The sequence below is a fragment of the Oncorhynchus nerka genome, linkage group LG5, assembly GCF_034236695.1.
Source record: "Oncorhynchus nerka isolate Pitt River linkage group LG5, Oner_Uvic_2.0, whole genome shotgun sequence".
Taxonomy (NCBI): Eukaryota; Metazoa; Chordata; class Actinopteri; order Salmoniformes; family Salmonidae; genus Oncorhynchus; species Oncorhynchus nerka.
Genome location: NC_088400.1, coordinates 37,567,032 through 37,588,729, shown reverse-complemented (window position 1 = coordinate 37,588,729; position 21,698 = coordinate 37,567,032). Strand labels below are relative to the sequence as shown.

Here is a 21,698-nt window from a genome sequence, read left to right as displayed (position 1 = left end):
TTGATCGTTTAAATAACACCAGTGAATTTGAGCACTGTTTCCATTATGTGGAACGGTGTCAGGGTATTAATGGTGAAAAGCAACCTCTATAGTAAAACATAATTGTACATGTTTTGGTAAACTAGCTAGGTTGAATTTGATTATTTGAGCATTTCCCTTGATACGTAGACATACGTAACAGGGGCAAGTTGTTTTTCCTTGAGGAACACGCAGATGGTGTTTTGTTTTATTGAGATGTAAATGTGAGTTGAAGGAGCCAAGGGAAAATACGTTATTTTTATTAAATATCAGGGATTATAATCTTGGGGAGAATGAGGCCATAAACAACCAAATTGGAAAGGCCTGGAAGTTTTGATTAATCATTAAGGTTTGCAAATATATACACATAAAACATTTGTTAGGACTATTTGTTTTTGTGGAAAAGTTTTTTAAAGAGGCACGCTCAAATATGGAACTTTATGAGTTTTTATTTTATGAGTTTTAAATTACACAAGTGAATTTGGATTTTAAGGATAAAGGGTTCTTTAATATGTCTAGTGTAGTATAGAACTTGACTATAAATGGGTGGGTTGACTTATTGACCCTATCATGACTGTCTTCTAAGGTCTGATCAGCCTTGGGGGAGAGTCATTGGTATAATGAATGTGGTCATATTGAGTTACTAGTTTTAAGGTAAATTCATTATAAAGGAGTTTAGGTTAGGAGTCTAGGATAGGATGGGGCCTATTGGATAAGAAACTAATAAATTGTGGTCTAGGATAGGATGGGGCCTATTGGATAAGAAACTAACAATTTAAAAAATGTAGCTAACAATTGGGCATAGAAGTTAAAGATATAATCAGATAAAACATATGAGAAATTGTTTGTTAACCAAGCCTGTATGTCCAGGATTTTATGCATTACAGGTGAACTACAGGTGAAGTCACTCAATCCAGTCCCAGAGGCTTGGGGACCATAGAAGACCCCTGGTGACAGCTAGCTGAAAGAGCTACCCAGATTCATATCGCACGGCGGAAGGGTAAGACACTTTTTCACTGTCGGACAATAAACAGAGTTCGGGAGAAGAACTGGAATTAACAGAATTCCGGGGGCCAACTCTCGAATGAAGTAACCCTCCCTGTCCTATCACCCCTGTGAGGATGTGTCTGGCTCTGGCTAAGTGATGTGTATTTTGTTCCAAAATAAGCATAAGAGATCCCTAGATCTGGGTAGACAGGAAGTTAGAGTAGAGATTACATGATAACCGATTTCGGACAGTTCTAGGATTGGAGAAGAGGGTATCCTTATAGCATAGGGAATCCCACAAGGGTGGATAGGTTTTCCATGATATGGGGAAACCTGGGAGCAATGTTGAACTTTGTAAAGGTGATGAAATCCTACTAACCATCAAAACTATTAAGCTCTCTGATGCAGGCACTCACACCCTCGGACTACAAAGGACGAGGACAGACATGATGGGTGTGTTTTCTATTAAGGTACTGCCAAGACCAGAGGTAACCGGACACACTCCTCTACCACCACTGTGTTAAAAATACCATTCAGGTAATTAATGTTAGAGACTATTCGGCTATTGATCAATTAGGAACTGAGACTGGTTTTGATAGTAGGGACAATTTGTGGCTGTCTTATATGAGGTACACAGCTAAAACCCGGAGAAGAAAGGACTGTATTATTTGTAGTCATGCTAGACCTGTTCTAGCATGACACACCCATTTGCTGTAGGAGAAGAAGAGGAGAAGAAGAAGAAGAGGGGAGGTTGTGTATTCTGAGAAGTTTTTACCAGGTTAAGCCCAATTCAACCCTCTGTTCCTCTTTGAGCCTTGTGTTTCCTGCAGTACCTCCTCATCGGGCCTCTTGGGGTGTTGAGGCATATGGGGGCAATTACGAGTGCATCACGGGTACAGGTAATGTCATTGATTATGGGAGATTGCCTGAAGCTGATTGCAGTAGTAACATAACCATTAATTCCACTTGGCCAGTTACAGGCCTAAACCAAAATAGTGGTCTGGCTGATGTGTGGTGGATGTGTGGAGCCAAAAGAGTGCTGAGACCCATTCTTAGAGGAGAATGGCAAGGTACGTGTGGTCTGACCAGTTTGATAATTCCACTGACCATTGTTGATGTTGTTGCTGAACAGCTGCTGAGTTCTGTATCCAGGGGACCTGAAAACATTCCATCCCATGGGAGACATAGATGTAGTGCTCCATGGACAGAGGATGTAGTTGACATACACACTAACCTGTTGGGAGTGCCAGTGGGGATTCCTCATGAGTTTCAGGCCTTGGGTAGGAATGATGGACTCTGGCACTTACTACCTACTATGGGTCTAGCCATAGTGGATGCTAGACAGACTGCATGGATTAATTATATCTACTATAATCAACAGCGTTTTGTGAATTACTCCCGTGATGCACTCACTAGTATGTCTGAACAGCTTGAGGCCACATTTGGGGTTTCCAGACAGAATAGACTTGCCTTGGATATGCTTCCTGCCAGTCAGGGGGGCGTCTGCAAGATGTTCGGTAAACAATGTTGCACGTATATTCCTAATAATACCAGTCCAGATGGTGGTATGTCTAAGGCGGGCTTGATGCACTATCTGCTAAGATGAGGTCCACAGGGGGGGTGGAGGAGTCTGTTCTCTTGGCCTGGTTTGGTAAGTACACTGGTATGATGGTTACTGGATTTCTGACCCTAATTCTTGTATTATTTGTTATTGATGTGATGTGCTGCTTGCATCATACCGTGTTTTAAGAAGTCTGTTACAGATGTGGTGAGGGCTTCAGGCATGATGCCTTTGCTTGATGCTCCAGTTGGCGATGCCGATACTGAAGCATGCTTTCAGGGGAGGATGACACATGGTATGCTGTGGGTGAGGTAGTAGAATAATTTTACACTACCACAGTTCCTTGTTATAAATTTTTATGATAGGTTTTCTTTCCAGTATGTTTGTTCTCCCTGTTGTGAAGGTTTGGAGTCCCTGGGTGGCAAGGAGCCCACCTGGTACAGGATAGGAGTAGCTGAGAGGACCAGATGGTTTCTAATAATTCTTTACTCTGTTTTCCATGACCAATGTTTTATCCTACATCTTACATGTCAATAACAATAAAGTTTTATCCTATTTTTGATAAGTGACACCCTTGTGGGTGACAAAAGGGGGAAATAAAAGCATACAACAAAGGCATATATCATTTGTTATTAATAATAAACTTTTTATTATTTTCATGAAATGCTATGACTGCTGAAATAAAGGATAATGAGTGACACCCTAGCGGGTGTCAAAAGGGGGACTTAAGTTTCACACTATTTTCTTTTGTTCTGTTTTTGAATGAGCTGTTCTCTTTTGACATGAAGGTAGTTTAAACTTTGTAACTGTTATATGATTCATTGCTGAATTTTTGTTCACACCCTTGGGGTTATTTTACATTATAGCCATTACCATATATATGATTGAATATTATCTGCTGTTGCCTTGTGTGGATGTATGTATGTGTTATGCTACCTAGCTGATTTGAAACATTGTTAAAAGTATCAGGGCCATGGAACTTTCTCATGCTGGAAAAATACAGAAGGGAGGGCACATTCAGAGCGTGGGGTTGCGAGAACAAGCTGTCTTTTTGTTAGATAACAGGAGCCAGGTGCGAGATAACGGTATGGAGCATGAGACCCATCTTTCAGTTTTTGCAGCCATTTTAGGAGGGGGATCCAGTTGCTTTTATTGATTAAGCTTCTCCATTGTTTGTCGTGTCCCATCTGGGATGGGAAGAGGGGGAAATTATTTTTCTTTGTGGGCCATTTCCGTATAGACTTACCTAGTTTAGGCTATTTTTCCTTTTTGGATTATGTTTTCGTTTTTGCTTGGAATAATGTATCTGGACTATATCACATCTCTTAGGAGATGTGAAGAGAGGGAATCACAACTTTTTCCTGCTGGAAAAAGTTGGCTTATGTGGACAATCATTTTACTTTTATTTTGAGCTGTTCTCCGCTCTGTTAAATGAGGGTTGTAAGTTCCTAGGTGGCTGGTAGCCAACTTAGTACATAGTGGGATTGAATGGAGAACATGATGGTAATACATATATATCTATTTCTGTTTAATACCGTGCCTTATTTCATAGTCCCTTTGGGAGAAGTTTCTCTTTGTGTCTGGATCTAGTTAGGTTGTGTCACGTCTCTGGTGAGACAGGCTTTCACAGTAAAGCCTGTGGGGTCCCCTACAGGATAGCTCCCACATTACACACATAATCTCCCTTTTAACCGAACACTGTGCCCGAAGAGGATTCTACGATGACGGACAGACAACTGAGCCAATGGCGGAAGACTACAGACTACACCCAGCTGAACCAATCCGGAGATCCGATCTTCCGGAGTCAACTTACTTTCTGTGCCGTATATTAGGGCTGTACTGATTGTTGGCGGCCTCTTTTCCTGCTGTTCTGTGCGAGCGAACGGAAGAGCCGTAATTACGCTGTACTAGATATCTTCACTCTGAATAAACTGTCACTTGTCATAAAATTTACCACTTTGTCTGAATCGATCCTTGACCGGCTCACCCATCTACATATCTAATTACTAACAGGAGCAAGATAGGAATTTCTCGGATATAACGCTGCTTTTGAAATTGTGTTTTGAGGGTGAGTGCAAATGATAGGGCTAGGTAGCTAACAAGACAACTAGTTAGCTTCAGCTAACAGAGAAACTGACAGGATGTTTAATCTCATGTTTTTAGCTTCCCATATGATCTCTGCGTGTTGGCTAAGTTACTGTAGCTACTAGAAATATTTGTGTTTTTGTTTGTTTCTTTATATTTATTTTATTTATATTATTTAGCTTGTAGCAGCACAACCAAGGAGGAGGAGAATGGGCCTGCCAAGAAAACAAAATAGCCTTCCAAGTGGAAAGTAGAGGTTTGGAAGAGAACGATTCCGGGTAAATCCTAGTTTGGCAGGGAAAAGATAATTGAGTTGACTATGACTATTCATATCTGCATTGTTTGATTATTTATTACATACATGATTCTTACCAGAAAACTTTTATTCCATGCTGAAATGTCTGATTTGCATACTAGTAACATGATTAATAGTGAAATTTCGATATGAATGGTTTTACTGTTGTACCATTTACCTGATACTACTTGATATGTCAATCTGAGTAAAAAATTCAACATCACACTTTGTGTAAATATTTTTAGGACGCATTCACAATCACATTTACTTGAAATTATATTGTGAAATAAATGTTCATTCATGCGATTGAAATTGTGAAATTATTCTAATATCTTGAGTACCGTCTACATGTTTATAAAACTGAGCACTATGATAGATATTAAGTCAAATTTGAGAAATACAGTAAATAACACTGTACAGCACGGGAGGGTCGGAGAATGAGTCCAAATAAAAGTTTGCGAAACGTAACGCGTACAGTAGGTCACTTCTTGAATACGTACTCCATTTGTACTTATTTTGAAGCATGCATAGATGCAAGCTTCAAAGGAAAGTATGCAAATAAATATGACAAACGTTTAAAAAATTACACAACATGTTGGATCGTGTATTTTACATTATAGCCATTACCATATATATGATTGAATATTATCTGCTGTTGGCTTGTGTGGATGTATGTATGTGTTATGCAACATAGCTGACTTGAAACACTGTTAAAAATATCAGGGCCATGGGACTTTCTCATGATGGAAAAGTAGCATGAAGACAGGAACTGTTCAATGAGTTGGGAGGGGGGCACATTCAGAGCGGGGTGTTGCAAGAACAAGCGGTCTTTTGTTAGATAACAGGAGCCAGGTGCGAGATAACGGTATGGAGCATGAGAGCCTGGATGTTCTTCACAAGCAAGTTACATCTATCAAAGAGGCGCCAAGAGGCGGGGACCCGCCTGAGCGCCTGCAATAGGCTGAGCAAGTTTAAACCACGCCCAGTCTCTACTGTGATAGGCCAACAGACGGTTTGGAACTATGTCTATCACAGTATAAAGAATACCGTTTTACATACGTCTTGTCAGTTCTCTGTTCTGCCCTGCGTGGTATTACAGTGAGCCCGTATATACGAAAGTTGCATTTGCCATTTATTACTTAGCTAATAAAAAATACATAGTATAAAATCGGTGACTCATTGTTATATTTATCCTGATACCAGATTTGAATTTACGCAACCCTAACAATTATCTATTGAAATCAATGGCAGCTAAATTGTTACGATTCACATATCTAGCTGATAATTGTGAACTCCAACTTTTGCTTTGTGTATATCTTGATTCGTCTATTGTTGCCATTGTACTGGCTGGAAGGAGGTTTAGTGAATGGGGCGGTGAAGCGTGAGGTAATACAGTAGGGGGAGTGCGAGTGCTTCTTAAATGTATTGCTTTATGCATTCTCCTCACTCGCGTCCACACAAAAACGTACTCAAGAGAACGGAGTGGAGAATACAATCGGAGCATGAGTGTGGAGCATGGTAGTATGTTTGGAAAAACACCCCTAGAGTTTGAGAGCTACAAGCCCCCACTCCTCAGGTTTCCCCAGCAACAAACATTTTAGAGCCAGACAAGCACACTTGATTCAATTTGTTAACTAATCCTTCGATTAGTTAAATCAGTCCAGAGATACAACAACGTGTGCTGATTGAATCAAACTAAATAGTTGGAGGATGCGGGTATCGATCCCTCTACTTCTCGCATGCTAAGCGAGCGCTCTACCATTCGAGCGAATCCCCCTGTGCCTCCAACAAGAAGTATGAAATCTCAATGACCGCACTGCCAAATCCCTCGTCCATAAGAAAGGATACTTTTTTAAAAGTATGCTTGCTTCAGCTGTCTAAAAGTATTTTTCATGGTAGTTCAGTAAAGGTTGAAGTAGTGACTGCAGTAAGCCCAGTGGTGGAAATAGTTGTATTGTTGGGTTAGTATCCAGAGCTACAACAACAATGTGTGCTGATTGAACCAAACTAAATAGTTGGAGGATGCAGGCATCGATCCCGCTACCTCTCGCATGCTAAGCAAGCACTCTACCATTTGAGCTAATCCCCCTGTGCCTCCAACAAGAAGTATGAAATCTCAATGACCGCACTGCCAAATCCCTCGTCCATAAGAAAGGATACTTTTTAAAAAGTATGCTTGCTTCAGCTGTCTAAAAGTATTTTTCATGGTAGTTCAGTAAAGGTTGAAGTAGTGACTGCAGTAAGCCCAGTGGTGGAAATAGTTGTATTGTTGGGTTAGTATCCAGAGCTACAACAACAATGATTGAACCAAACTAAATAGTTGGAGGATGCGGGCATCGATCCCGCTACCTCTCGCATGCTAAGCAAGCGCTCTACCATTTGAGCTAATCCCCCTGTGCCTCCAACAAGAAGTATGAAATCTCAATGACCGCACTGCCAAATCCCTCGTCCATAAGAAAGGATACTTTTTTTAAAGTATGCTTGCTTCAGCTGTCTAAAAGTATTTTTCATGGTAGTTCAGTAAAGGTTGAAGTAGTGACTGCAGTAAGCCCAGTGGTGGAAATAGTTGTATTGTTGGGTTAGTATCCAGAGCTACAACAACAATGTGTGCTGATTGAACCAAACTAAATAGTTGGAGGATGCAGGCATCGATCCCGCTACCTCTAGCATGCTAAGCAAGCGCTCTACCATTTGAGCTAATCCCCCTGTGCCTCCAACAAGAAGTATGAAATCTCAATGACCGCACTGCCAAATCCCTCGTCCATAAGAAAGGATACTTTTTAAAAAGTATGCTTGCTTCAGCTGTCTAAAAGTATTTTTCATGGTAGTTCAGTAAAGGTTGAAGTAGTGACTGCAGTAAGCCCAGTGGTGGAAATAGTTGTATTGTTGGGTTAGTCCAGAGCTACAACAACAATTTCTGATTGAACCAAACTTTTGGAGGATGCGGACAAAACAGAGATGCTTGTTCTAGGTCCCAAGAAACAAAGATATCTTCTGTTGAATCTGACAATTAATCTTTTTAATGGCTTGTACAGTTTTCTCAAATAAAACTTGAAGGACTGCAGTAAGCAGTGGTGGACCCTGATTGTTGGGTTTTGAAGAACAATATCAAGACCATTTTAAGGACGAGCTTTTTCCATGCTAAGCGTAGCATCTACAAATTTGAGAATCCCCTTTCTGCCTCCAAAAATGAAGTAGAAAAATCTCAATCCATGCACTTTTGCCAAACTTCATAAGAAAGGATACTTTTTAGACTACTGCAGCTGTCTAAAAGTATTTTTCATGGTAGTTCAGATAAAGCACTAAATAAACTTCAGTTGGTAAAATATTGTTGGGCTGCCAGAATCCTGACTAGAACCAAAAAATTTGATCATATTACTCCAGTGCTAGCCTCTCTACACTGGCTTCCTGTCAAAGCAAGGGCTGATTTCAAGGTTTTACTGCTAACCTACAAAGCATTACATGGGCTTGCTCCTACCTATTCTGATTTGGTCCTGCCGTACATATCCCTACAACAACAATGTGTGCTGATTGAACCAAACTATAGGTCACAAGACGAGCCTCCTAATTGTCCCTAGCCAAATTTCATAAGAAAGGAGCTTTTTAAAAAGCAGGGCTTGCTTCAGCTGTCTAAAAGTATTTTTCATGGTAGTTCAGTAAAGGTTGAAGTAGTGACTGCAGTAAGCCCAGTGGTGGAAATAGTTGTATTGTTGAAGGTCATATCTTCAGAGCTCAACAACAATGTGTGTAGTTGAACCAAACTAAATAGTTGGAGGATGCAGGCATCGATCCCTTGCTGTCTCTGCCATGCTAAGCGGTTCCCCTCTACCATTTGAGCTAATCCCCCTACAGGGGCTCCAACAAGAAGTATGAAATCTCAATGACCGTCCCTAAGAAAGGATACTTTTTAAAAAGTATGCTTGTGCGTCACCTGAGTGGGTTGATTCACTGATGTGGTCATCCTGTGTCTGGGTTGGCGCCCTCCCTTGGGTTGTGCCATGGCGGAGATCTTTGTGGGTTCAGTAAAGCCTTGTCTCAGTGACTGGTAAGCCCAGTGGTTGAAATAGTTGTAGTGGTTGGGGTATCCAGAGCTACAACAACAATGTGTGCTGGTTAATCCTTCCTAGTTGGAGGATGCGGGCATCGATCCCGCTACCTCTCGGATGAGGACTGGCCACCTCTACCATTTGAGCTAATCCCCTCTAGGTTTCTTCAACAAGGTTTGAAATCTCAATGAGTTTTCACTGCCAAATCCCTGTCCATAAGAAAGGATTTTTAAAAAAGTATGTTTGGGGTTTCAGCTGTTTCTAAAAGTATTTTTGAGATAGTTCAGTAAAGGTTGAAGTAGTGACTGCATAAGCCCATTTGATTTGATTTTGATTTTGGGTTGTGTATCCAGAAAACAACAATGAGTCTGAGTTGAACCCCTGCTGGCTGTCTGTGGAATATTATTAGGATCAGTTGATCGTGGGGAAATGCATGTTAGTCGCCCGAAACATGGTCACTGTTTTCCTGTCTTTTGTCGTGCTTATGCTCACTGCGTCTCAGTGGATCGCCCCAAGGCCTTTCTACTGTAAGCAGAGGAGCTAATGACTGTGCCTTCAGTAGAATAAATAAGAGTCACAGCTCCCAAATTTCGTCTAAAGAAACAGCTACTTTTAAAAAGATGCTTGCTTCAGCTGTCTAAAAGTATTTTTCATGTAGTTCAGTAAAGGATTTTTGAAGTAGTGACTGCAGTAAGCCCAGTGGTGGAAATAGTTGTATTGTTGGGTTAGTATCCAGAGCTACAACAACAATGTGTCTTTCTGATTGAACCAAACTAAAAGTTGGAGGATGAGAATGAACTGGCTCACATGACTAAGATTTGAGCTAGGACCTGTTTAGTAGCAAAAAGAAGGCTGTCCATCATATCGCAAAGCCATTATGACAAGGGCTCCTCCTCCCCTGTAGGATAAATAATAATAATAATGATTGATTCTATATAGCACTTTTCATTAGCTCTACCATTTGAGCTAATCCCCCTGTGCCACACAGAATCTCAAAGTAGCTTTAAAAACTCAAATAAACTCAAGGTGATCTGGTACATAAAGGTTGAAGTAGTGATGGCTAAGCCCAAAGCTTCAGATGATAATAATAAGATGGAGAGTGATGGAGTCTGTAGTTAGAGAGGAGTTGAGGCAGTAAGGCAGTTCACTTCAGATACTTAAGAAGCTTTTTGCAAAAGTATGCTTGCTTCAGAACTGTGCTAAACCAAGTATTTTTCAGTAGTTCAATAAAGGTTGAAGTAGTGACTGCAGTATGACCCAGTGGTGGAAATTTGTATTGTTGGGTTTAATCCAGAGCTAAACAACAACAATGTGTGCTGATTGAACCAAATAAATAGTTGGAGGCAGGCATTAATCCCGTTACCTGCCTAAGCATGCTAAGCAAGCCTCTACCATTTGAGCTAATCCCCTGCTGCCTCCAACAAGAAGTACTGTTAATGACCCAGATGTCCATTAGCTAGCTAATGTAACCATGAAGAATTGTAGTTCATCTAAAGGTTCTTACAATGTGTGCTGATTGAACCAAACTAAATAGTTGGAGGATATCGATCCCGCTAACTCTCGCATACTATTCGTTTTAGGTCATTTTTGTCCTGTTTAGCTATCTGGCTAGCTAAATTGTTACGATTCACATATCTAGCTGATAATTGTGAAGTCAAACGTTTGCTTTGTGTATATCTTGATTCGTCTATTGTTGCCATTGTCCTGGCTGGAAGGAGGTTCAGTGAATGGGGTGGTGAAGCGTGAGGTAATACAGTAGGGGGAGTGCGAGTGCTTCTTAAATGTATTGCTTTAGCTATTCTCCTCCTGCGTCCACACAAAAGAAGTACTGAAATCTCAATGACGCTGCCAAATACCCTCGTCCAGCATGAAAGTATAAAAAGTATGGTAGTCATGTTTGGAAAAGTATTTTTAGTAGTTCAGTAAAGGTTGAAGTAGTGACTGCAGTAAGCCCAGTGGTGGAAATAGTTGTATTGTTGGGTTAGTATCCAGAAAACAACAACAATGTGTGCTGATTGAACCAAACTAAATAGTTGGAGGATGCAGGCATCGATCCCGCTACCTCTCACATGCTAAGCGAGCCTCTACCATTTGAGCTAATCCCCCTGCGCCTCCAACAAGAAGTATGAAATCTCAATGACCGCACTGCCAAAGTCCATAAGAAAGGATACTTTTTAAAAAGTATGCTTGCTTCAGCTGTCTAAAAGTATTTTTCATGGTAGTTCAGTAAAGGTTGAAGTAGTGACTGCAGTAAGCCCAGTGGTGGAAATAGTTGTATTGTTGGGTTAGTATCCAGAGCTACAACAACAATGTGTGCTGATTGAACCAAACTAAATAGTTGGAGGATGCGGGCATCGATCCCGCTACCTCTCGCATGCTAAGCGAGCACTCTCTCCAACAAGAAGTATGAAATCTCAATGACCGCACTGGTCCATAAGAAAGGATATTTTGAAAAAGTATGCTTGCTTCAGCTGTCTAAAAGTATTTTTCATGGTAGTTCAGTAAAGGTTGAAGTAGTGACTGCAGTAAGCCCAGTGGTGGAAATAGTTGTATTGTTGGGTTAGTATCCAGAGCTACAACAACAATGTGTGCTGATTGAACCAAACTAAATAGTTGGAGGATGCAGGCATCGATCCCAGTACCTCTCACATGCTAAGCGAGCACTCTACCATTTGAGCTAATCCCCCTGCGCCTCCAACAAGAAGTATGAAATCTCAATGACCGCACTGCCAAATCCCTCGTCCATAAGAAAGGATACTTTTTAAAAAGTATGCTTGCTTCAGCTGTCTAAAAGTATTTTTCATGGTAGTTCAGTAAAGGTTGAAGTAGTGACTGCAGTAAGCCCAGTGGTGGAAATAGTTGTATTGTTGGGTTAGTATCCAGAGCTACAACAACAATGTGTGCTGCCTTTGAACCAAACTAAATAGTTGGAGGATGCAGGCATCGATCCCGCTACCTCTCACATGCTAAGCGAGCACTCTACCATTTGAGCTAATCCCCCCCTGCCTCCAACAAGAAGTATGAAATCTCAATGACCGCACTGCCAAATCCTCGTCCATAAGAAAGGATACTTTTTAAAAAGTATGCTTGCTTCAGCTGTCTAAAAGTATTTTTCATGGTAGTTCAGTAAAGGTTGAAGTAGTGACTGCAGTAAGCCCAGTGGTGGAAATAGTTGTATTGTTGGGTTAGTATCCAGAGCTACAACAACAATGTGTGCTGATTGAACCAAACTAAATAGTTGGAGGATGCAGGCATCGATCCCGCTACCTCTCACATGCTAAGCGAGCGCTCTACCATTTGAGCTAATCCCCTGCGCCTCCAACAAGAAGTATGAAATCTCAATGACCGCACTGCCAAATCCCTCGTCCATAAGAAAGGATACTTTTTAAAAAGTATGCTTGCTTCAGCTGTCTAAAAGTATTTTTCATGGTAGTTCAGTAAAGGTTGAAGTAGTGACTGCAGTAAGCCCAGTGGTGGAAATAGTTGTATTGTTGGGTTAGTATCCAGAGCTACAACAACAATGTGTGCTGATTGAACCAAACTAAATAGTTGGAGGATGCAGGCATCGATCCCGCTACCTCTCGCATGCTAAGCAAGCACTCTACCATTTGAGCTAATCCCCTGCGCCTCCAACAAGAAGTATGAAATCTCAATGACCGCACTGCCAAATCCCTCGTCCATAAGAAAGGATACTTTTAAAAAGTATGCTTGCTTCAGCTGTCTAAAAGTATTTTTCATGGTAGTTCAGTAAAGGTTGAAGTAGTGACTGCAGTAAGCCCAGTGGTGGAAATAGTTGTATTGTTGGGTTAGTATCCAGAGCTACAACAACAATGTGTGCTGATTGAACCAAACTAAATAGTTGGAGGATGCGGGCATCGATCCCGCTACCTCTCGCATGCTAAGCGAGCACTCTACCATTTGAGCTAATCCCCCTGCGCCTCCAACAAGAAGTATGAAATCTCAATGACCGCACTGCCAAATCCCTCGTCCATAAGAAAGGATACTTTTTAAAAAGTATGCTTGCTTCAGCTGTCTAAAAGTATTTTTCATGGTAGTTCAGTAAAGGTTGAAGTAGTGACTGCAGTAAGCCCAGTGGTGGAAATAGTTGTATTGTTGGGTTAGTATCCAGAGCTACAACAACAATGTGTGCTGATTGAACCAAACTAAATAGTTGGAGGATGCAGGCATCGATCCCGCTAACTCTCACATGCTAAGCGAGCACTCTACCATTTGAGTTACTCCCCTGTGCCTCCAACAAGAAGTATGAAATCTCAATGACCGCACTGCCAAATCCCTCGTCCATAAGAAAGGATACTTTTTAAAAAGTATGCTTGCTTCAGCTGTCTAAAAGTATTTTTCATGGTAGTTCAGTAAAGGTTGAAGTAGTGACTGCAGTAAGCCCAGTGGTGGAAATAGTTGTATTGTTGGGTTAGTATCCAGAGCTACAACAACAATGTGTGCTGATTGAACCAAACTAAATAGTTGGAGGATGCAGGCATCGATCCCGCTACCTCTCACATGCTAAGCGAGCACTCTACCATTTGAGCTAATCCCCCTGCGCCTCCAACAAGAAGTATGAAATCTCAATGACCGCACTGCCAAATCCCTCGTCCATAAGAAAGGATACTTTTTAAAAAGTATGCTTGCTTCAGCTGTCTAAAAGTATTTTTCATGGTAGTTCAGTAAAGGTTGAAGTAGTGACTGCAGTAAGCCCAGTGGTGGAAATAGTTGTATTGTTGGGTTAGTATCCAGAGCTACAACAACAATGTGTGCTGATTGAACCAAACTAAATAGTTGGAGGATGCAGGCATCGATCCCGCTACCTCTCGCATGCTAAGCGAGCACTCTACCATTTGAGCTAATCCCCCTGCGCCTCCAACAAGAAGTATGAAATCTCAATGACCGCACTGCCAAATCCCTCGTCCATAAGAAAGGATACTTTTTAAAAAGTATGCTTGCTTCAGCTGTCTAAAAGTATTTTTCATGGTAGTTCAGTAAAGGTTGAAGTAGTGACTGCAGTAAGCCCAGTGGTGGAAATAGTTGTATTGTTGGGTTAGTATCCAGAGCTACAACAACAATGTGTGCTGATTGAACCAAACTAAATAGTTGGAGGATGCAGGCATCGATCCCGCTACCTCTCGCATGCTAAGCGAGCACTCTACCATTTGAGCTAATCCCCCTGCGCCTCCAACAAGAAGTATGAAATCTCAATGACCGCACTGCCAAATCCCTCGTCCATAAGAAAGGATACTTTTAAAGTATGCTTGCTTCAGCTGTCTAAAAGTATTTTTCATGGTAGTTCAGTAAAGGTTGAAGTAGTGACTGCAGTAAGCCCAGTGGTGGAAATAGTTGTATTGTTGGGTTAGTATCCAGAGCTACAACAACAATGTGTGCTGATTGAACCAAACTAAATAGTTGGAGGATGCAGGCATCGATCCCGCTACCTCTCACATGCTAAGCGAGCGCTCTACCATTTGAGCTAATCCGCTGCGCCTCCAACAAGAAGTATGAAATCTCAATGACCGCACTGCCAAATCCCTCGTCCATAAGAAAGGATACTTTTTAAAAAGTATGCTTGCTTCAGCTGTCTAAAAGTATTTTTCATGGTAGTTCAGTAAAGGTTGAAGTAGTGACTGCAGTAAGCCCAGTGGTGGAAATAGTTGTATTGTTGGGTTAGTATCCAGAGCTACAACAACAATGTGTGCTGATTGAACCAAACTAAATAGTTGGAGGATGCAGGCATCGATCCCGCTACCTCTCGCATGCTAAGCGAGCACTCTACCATTTGAGCTAATCCCCCTGCGCCTCCAACAAGAAGTATGAAATCTCAATGACCGCACTGCCAAATCCCTCGTCCATAAGAAAGGATACTTTTTAAAAAGTATGCTTGCTTCAGCTGTCTAAAAGTATTTTTCATGGTAGTTCAGTAAAGGTTGAAGTAGTGACTGCAGTAAGCCCAGTGGTGGAAATAGTTGTATTGTTGGGTTAGTATCCAGAGCTACAACAACAATGTGTGCTGATTGAACCAAACTAAATAGTTGGAGGATGCGGGCATCGATCCCGCTACCTCTCGCATGCTAAGCGAGCACTCTACCATTTGAGCTAATCCCCCTGCGCCTCCAACAAGAAGTATGAAATCTCAATGACCGCACTGCCAAATCCCTCGTCCATAAGAAAGGATACTTTTTAAAAAGTATGCTTGCTTCAGCTGTCTAAAAGTATTTTTCATGGTAGTTCAGTAAAGGTTGAAGTAGTGACTGCAGTAAGCCCAGTGGTGGAAATAGTTGTATTGTTGGGTTAGTATCCAGAGCTACAACAACAATGTGTGCTGATTGAACCAAACTAAATAGTTGGAGGATGCAGGCATCGATCCCGCTACCTCTCACATGCTAAGCGAGCGCTCTACCATTTGAGCTAATCCCCCTGCGCCTCCAACAAGAAGTATGAAATCTCAATGACCGCACTGCCAAATCCCTCGTCCATAAGAAAGGATACTTTTTAAAAAGTATGCTTGCTTCAGCTGTCTAAAAGTATTTTTCATGGTAGTTCAGTAAAGGTTGAAGTAGTGACTGCAGTAAGCCCAGTGGTGGAAATAGTTGTATTGTTGGGTTAGTATCCAGAGCTACAACAACAATGTGTGCTGATTGAACCAAACTAAATAGTTGGAGGATGCAGGCATCGATCCCGCTACCTCTCACATGCTAAGCGAGCACTCTACCATTTGAGCTAATCCCCTGCGCTCCAACAAGAAGTATGAAATCTCAATGACCGCACTGCCAAATCCTCTGTCCATAAGAAAGGATACTTTTTAAAAAGTATGCTTGCTTCAGCTGTCTAAAAGTATTTTTCATGGTAGTTCAGTAAAGGTTGAAGTAGTGACTGCAGTAAGCCCAGTGGTGGAAATAGTTGTATTGTTGGGTTAGTATCCAGAGCTACAACAACAATGTGTGCTGATTGAACCAAACTAAATAGTTGGAGGATGCAGGCATCGATCCCGCTACCTCTCACATGCTAAGCGAGCTCTACCATTTGAGCTAATCCCCTGCGCCTCCAACAAGAAGTATGAAATCTCAATGACCGCACTGCCAAATCCCTCGTCCATAAGAAAGGATACTTTTTAAAAAGTATGCTTGCTTCAGCTGTCTAAAAGTATTTTTCATGGTAGTTCAGTAAAGGTTGAAGTAGTGACTGCAGTAAGCCCAGTGGTGGAAATAGTTGTATTGTTGGGTTAGTATCCAGAGCTACAACAACAATGTGTGCTGATTGAACCAAACTAAATAGTTGGAGGATGCAGGCATCGATCCCGCTACCTCTCGCATGCTAAGCAAGCACTCTACCATTTGAGCTAATCCCCCTGCGCCTCCAACAAGAAGTATGAAATCTCAATGACCGCACTGCCAAATCCCTCGTCCATAAGAAAGGATACTTTTAAAAAGTATGCTTGCTTCAGCTGTCTAAAAGTATTTTTCATGGTAGTTCAGTAAAGGTTGAAGTAGTGACTGCAGTAAGCCCAGTGGTGGAAATAGTTGTATTGTTGGGTTAGTATCCAGAGCTACAACAACAATGTGTGCTGATTGAACCAAACTAAATAGTTGGAGGATGCAGGCATCGATCCTACCTCTCACATGCTAAGCGAGCGCTCTACCATTTGAGCTAATCCCCCCCTGCGCCTCCAACAAGAAGTATGAAATCTCAATGACCGCACTGCCAAATCCCTCGTCCATAAGAAAGGATACTTTTTAAAAAGTATGCTTGCTTCAGCTGTCTAAAAGTATTTTTCATGGTAGTTCAGTAAAGGTTGAAGTAGTGACTGCAGTAAGCCCAGTGGTGGAAATAGTTGTATTGTTGGGTTAGTATCCAGAGCTACAACAACAATGTGTGCTGATTGAACCAAACTAAATAGTTGGAGGATGCAGGCATCGATCCCGCTACCTCTCACATGCTAAGCGAGCGCTCTACCATTTGAGCTAATCCGCTGCGCCTACAACAAGAAGTATGAAATCTCAATGACCGCACTGCCAAATCCCTCGTCCATAAGAAAGGATACTTTTTAAAAAGTATGCTTGCTTCAGCTGTCTAAAAGTATTTTTCATGGTAGTTCAGTAAAGGTTGAAGTAGTGACTGCAGTAAGCCCAGTGGTGGAAATAGTTGTATTGTTGGGTTAGTATCCAGAGCTACAACAACAATGTGTGCTGATTGAACCAAACTAAATAGTTGGAGGATGCAGGGATCGATCCCGCTACCTCTCACATGCTAAGCGAGCGCTCTACCATTTGAGCTAATCCCCCTGCGCCTCCAACAAGAAGTATGAAATCTCAATGACCGCACTGCCAAATCCCTCGTCCATAAGAAAGGATACTTTTAAAAAGTATGCTTGCTTCAGCTGTCTAAAAGTATTTTTCATGGTAGTTCAGTAAAGGTTGAAGTAGTGACTGCAGTAAGCCCAGTGGTGGAAATAGTTGTATTGTTGGGTTAGTATCCAGAGCTACAACAACAATGTGTGCTGATTGAACCAAACTAAATAGTTGGAGGATGCAGGCATCGATCCCAGTACCTCTCATATGCTAAGCGTGTGCTCTGCAATTGAGATAATCCCCCTACGCCTCCAACAAGAAGTATGAAATCTCAATGACCGCACTGCCAAATCCCTCGTCCATAAGAAAGGATACTTTTTAAAAAGTATGCTTGCTTCAGCTGTCTAAAAGTATTTTTCATGGTAGTTCAGTAAAGGTTGAAGTAGTGACTGCAGTAAGCCCAGTGGTGGAAATAGTTGTATTGTTGGGTTAGTATCCAGAGCTACAACAACAATGTGTGCTGATTGAACCAAACTAAATAGTTGGAGGATGCAGGCATCGATCCCGCTACCTCTCGCATGCTAAGCAAGCACTCTACCATTTGAGCTAATCCCCCTGCGCCTCCAACAAGAAGTATGAAATCTCAATGACCGCACTGCCAAATCCCTCGTCCATAAGAAAGGATACTTTTTAAAAAGTATGCTTGCTTCAGCTGTCTAAAAGTATTTTTCATGGTAGTTCAGTAAAGGTTGAAGTAGTGACTGCAGTAAGCCCAGTGGTGGAAATAGTTGTATTGTTGGGTTAGTATCCAGAGCTACAACAACAATGTGTGCTGATTGAACCAAACTAAATAGTTGGAGGATGCAGGCATCGATCCCGCTACCTCTCACATGCTAAGCGAGCGCTCTACCATTTGAGCTAATCCCCCTGCGCCTCCAACAAGAAGTATGAAATCTCAATGACCGCACTGCCAAATCCCTCGTCCATAAGAAAGGATACTTTTTAAAAAGTATGCTTGCTTCAGCTGTCTAAAAGTATTTTTCATGGTAGTTCAGTAAAGGTTGAAGTAGTGACTGCAGTAAGCCCAGTGGTGGAAATAGTTGTATTGTTGGGTTAGTATCCAGAGCTACAACAACAATGTGTGCTGATTGAACCAAACTAAATAGTTGGAGGATGCAGGCATCGATCCCGCTACCTCTCACATGCTAAGCGAGCACTCTACCATTTGAGCTAATCCCCCTGCGCCTCCAACAAGAAGTATGAAATCTCAATGACCGCACTGCCAAATCCCTCGTCCATAAGAAAGGATACTTTTTAAAAAGTATGCTTGCTTCAGCTGTCTAAAAGTATTTTTCATGGTAGTTCAGTAAAGGTTGAAGTAGTGACTGCAGTAAGCCCAGTGGTGGAAATAGTTGTATTGTTGGGTTAGTATCCAGAGCTACAACAACAATGTGTGCTGATTGAACCAAACTAAATAGTTGGAGGATGCAGGCATCGATCCCGCTACCTCTCGCATGCTAAGCGAGCACTCTACCATTTGAGCTAATCCCCCTGCGCCTCCAACAAGAAGTATGAAATCTCAATGACCGCACTGCCAAATCCCTCGTCCATAAGAAAGGATACTTTTTAAAAAGTATGCTTGCTTCAGCTGTCTAAAAGTATTTTTCATGGTAGTTCAGTAAAGGTTGAAGTAGTGACTGCAGTAAGCCCAGTGGTGGAAATAGTTGTATTGTTGGGTTAGTATCCAGAGCTACAACAACAATGTGTGCTGATTGAACCAAACTAAATAGTTGGAGGATGCAGGCATCGATCCCGCTACCTCTCACATGCTAAGCGAGCACTCTACCATTTGAGCTAATCCCCCTGCGCCTCCAACAAGAAGTATGAAATCTCAATGACCGCACTGCCAAATCCCTCGTCCATAAGAAAGGATACTTTTTAAAAAGTATGCTTGCTTCAGCTGTCTAAAAGTATTTTTCATGGTAGTTCAGTAAAGGTTGAAGTAGTGACTGCAGTAAGCCCAGTGGTGGAAATAGTTGTATTGTTGGGTTAGTATCCAGAGCTACAACAACAATGTGTGCTGATTGAACCAAACTAAATAGTTGGAGGATGCAGGCATCGATCCCGCTACCTCTCGCATGCTAAGCGAGCACTCTACCATTTGAGCTAATCCCCCTGCGCCTCCAACAAGAAGTATGAAATCTCAATGACCGCACTGCCAAATCCCTCGTCCATAAGAAAGGATACTTTTTAAAAAGTATGCTTGCTTCAGCTGTCTAAAAGTATTTTTCATGGTAGTTCAGTAAAGGTTGAAGTAGTGACTGCAGTAAGCCCAGTGGTGGAAATAGTTGTATTGTTGGGTTAGTATCCAGAGCTACAACAACAATGTGTGCTGATTGAACCAAACTAAATAGTTGGAGGATGCAGGCATCGATCCCGCTACCTCTCGCATGCTAAGCGAGCACTCTACCATTTGAGCTAATCCCCCTGCGCCTCCAACAAGAAGTATGAAATCTCAATGACCGCACTGCCAAATCCCTCGTCCATAAGAAAGGATACTTTTTAAAAAGTATGCTTGCTTCAGCTGTCTAAAAGTATTTTTCATGGTAGTTCAGTAAAGGTTGAAGTAGTGACTGCAGTAAGCCCAGTGGTGGAAATAGTTGTATTGTTGGGTTAGTATCCAGAGCTACAACAACAATGTGTGCTGATTGAACCAAACTAAATAGTTGGAGGATGCAGGCATCGATCCCGCTACCTCTCGCATGCTAAGCGAGCACTCTACCATTTGAGCTAATCCCCCCCTGCCTCCAACAAGAAGTATGAAATCTCAATGACCGCACTGCCAAATCCCTCGTCCATAAGAAAGGATACTTTTTAAAAAGTATGCTTGCTTCAGCTGTCTAAAAGTATTTTTCATGGTAGTTCAGTAAAGGTTGAAGTAGTGACTGCAGTAAGCCCAGTGGTGGAAATAGTTGTATTGTTGGGTTAGTATCCAGAGCTACAACAACAATGTGTGCTGATTGAACCAAACTAAATAGTTGGAGGATGCAGGCATCGATCCCGCTACCTCTCGCATGCTAAGCGAGCACTCTACCATTTGAGCTAATCCCCTGCGCCTCCAACAAGAAGTATGAAATCTCAATGACCGCACTGCCAAATCCCTCGTCCATAAGAAAGGATACTTTTTAAAAAGTATGCTTGCTTCAGCTGTCTAAAAGTATTTTTCATGGTAGTTCAGTAAAGGTTGAAGTAGTGACTGCAGTAAGCCCAGTGGTGGAAATAGTTGTATTGTTGGGGTATCCAGAGCTACAACAACAATGTGTGCTGATTGAACCAAACTAAATAGTTGGAGGATGCAGGCATCGATCCCGCTACCTCTCGCATGCTAAGCGAGCACTCTACCATTTGAGCTAATCCCCCTGCGCCTCCAACAAGAAGTATGAAATCTCAATGACCGCACTGCCAAATCCCTCGTCCATAAGAAAGGATACTTTTTAAAAAGTATGCTTGCTTCAGCTGTCTAAAAGTATTTTTCATGGTAGTTCAGTAAAGGTTGAAGTAGTGACTGCAGTAAGCCCAGTGGTGGAAATAGTTGTATTGTTGGGTTAGTATCCAGAGCTACAACAACAATGTGTGCTGATTGAACCAAACTAAATAGTTGGAGGATGCAGGCATCGATCCCCTACCTCTCGCATGCTAAGCGAGCACTCTACCATTTGAGCTAATCCCCTGCGCCTCCAACAAGAAGTATGAAATCTCAATGACCGCACTGCCAAATCCCTCGTCCATAAGAAAGGATACTTTTTAAAAAGTATGCTTGCTTCAGCTGTCTAAAAGTATTTTTCATGGTAGTTCAGTAAAGGTTGAAGTAGTGACTGCAGTAAGCCCAGTGGTGGAAATAGTTGTATTGTTGGGTTAGTATCCAGAGCTACAACAACAATGTGTGCTGATTGAACCAAACTAAATAGTTGGAGGATGCAGGCATCGATCCCGCTACCTCTCGCATGCTAAGCGAGCACTCTACCATTTGAGCTAATCCCCCTGCGCCTCCAACAAGAAGTATGAAATCTCAATGACCGCACTGCCAAATCCCTCGTCCATAAGAAAGGATACTTTTTAAAAAGTATGCTTGCTTCAGCTGTCTAAAAGTATTTTTCATGGTAGTTCAGTAAAGGTTGAAGTAGTGACTGCAGTAAGCCCAGTGGTGGAAGTAGTTATATTGTTGGGTTAGTATCCAGAGCTACAACAACAATGTGTGCTGATTGAACCAAACTAAATAGTTGGAGGATGCAGGCATCGATCCCGCTACCTCTCGCATGCTAAGCGAGCACTCTACCATTTGAGCTAATCCCCCTGCGCCTCCAACAAGAAGTATGAAATCTCAATGACCGCACTGCCAAATCCCTCGTCCA

The 21,698-nt window shown here is 41.9% G+C and overlaps 4 non-coding genes across 4 annotated transcripts; all 4 read right to left on the bottom strand.

The window, feature by feature from the left end:
• Window positions 1–7,267: 7,267 nt before the first annotated feature.
• trnaa-agc (transfer RNA alanine (anticodon AGC)) lies at window positions 7,268–7,340 on the bottom strand. Its single transcript has one exon. It is a non-coding gene; the product is annotated as a tRNA-Ala (tRNA).
• Window positions 7,341–12,852: 5,512 nt separating this feature from the next.
• On the bottom strand, window positions 12,853–12,925 carry trnaa-agc (transfer RNA alanine (anticodon AGC)). The gene has a single exon. It is a non-coding gene; the product is annotated as a tRNA-Ala (tRNA).
• Window positions 12,926–15,031: 2,106 nt separating this feature from the next.
• Window positions 15,032–15,104, bottom strand: trnaa-agc (transfer RNA alanine (anticodon AGC)). Its single transcript has one exon. It is a non-coding gene; the product is annotated as a tRNA-Ala (tRNA).
• A 2,103-nt stretch (window positions 15,105–17,207) lies between these two features.
• Window positions 17,208–17,280, bottom strand: trnaa-agc (transfer RNA alanine (anticodon AGC)). The gene has a single exon. It is a non-coding gene; the product is annotated as a tRNA-Ala (tRNA).
• Window positions 17,281–21,698: the final 4,418 nt, after the last annotated feature.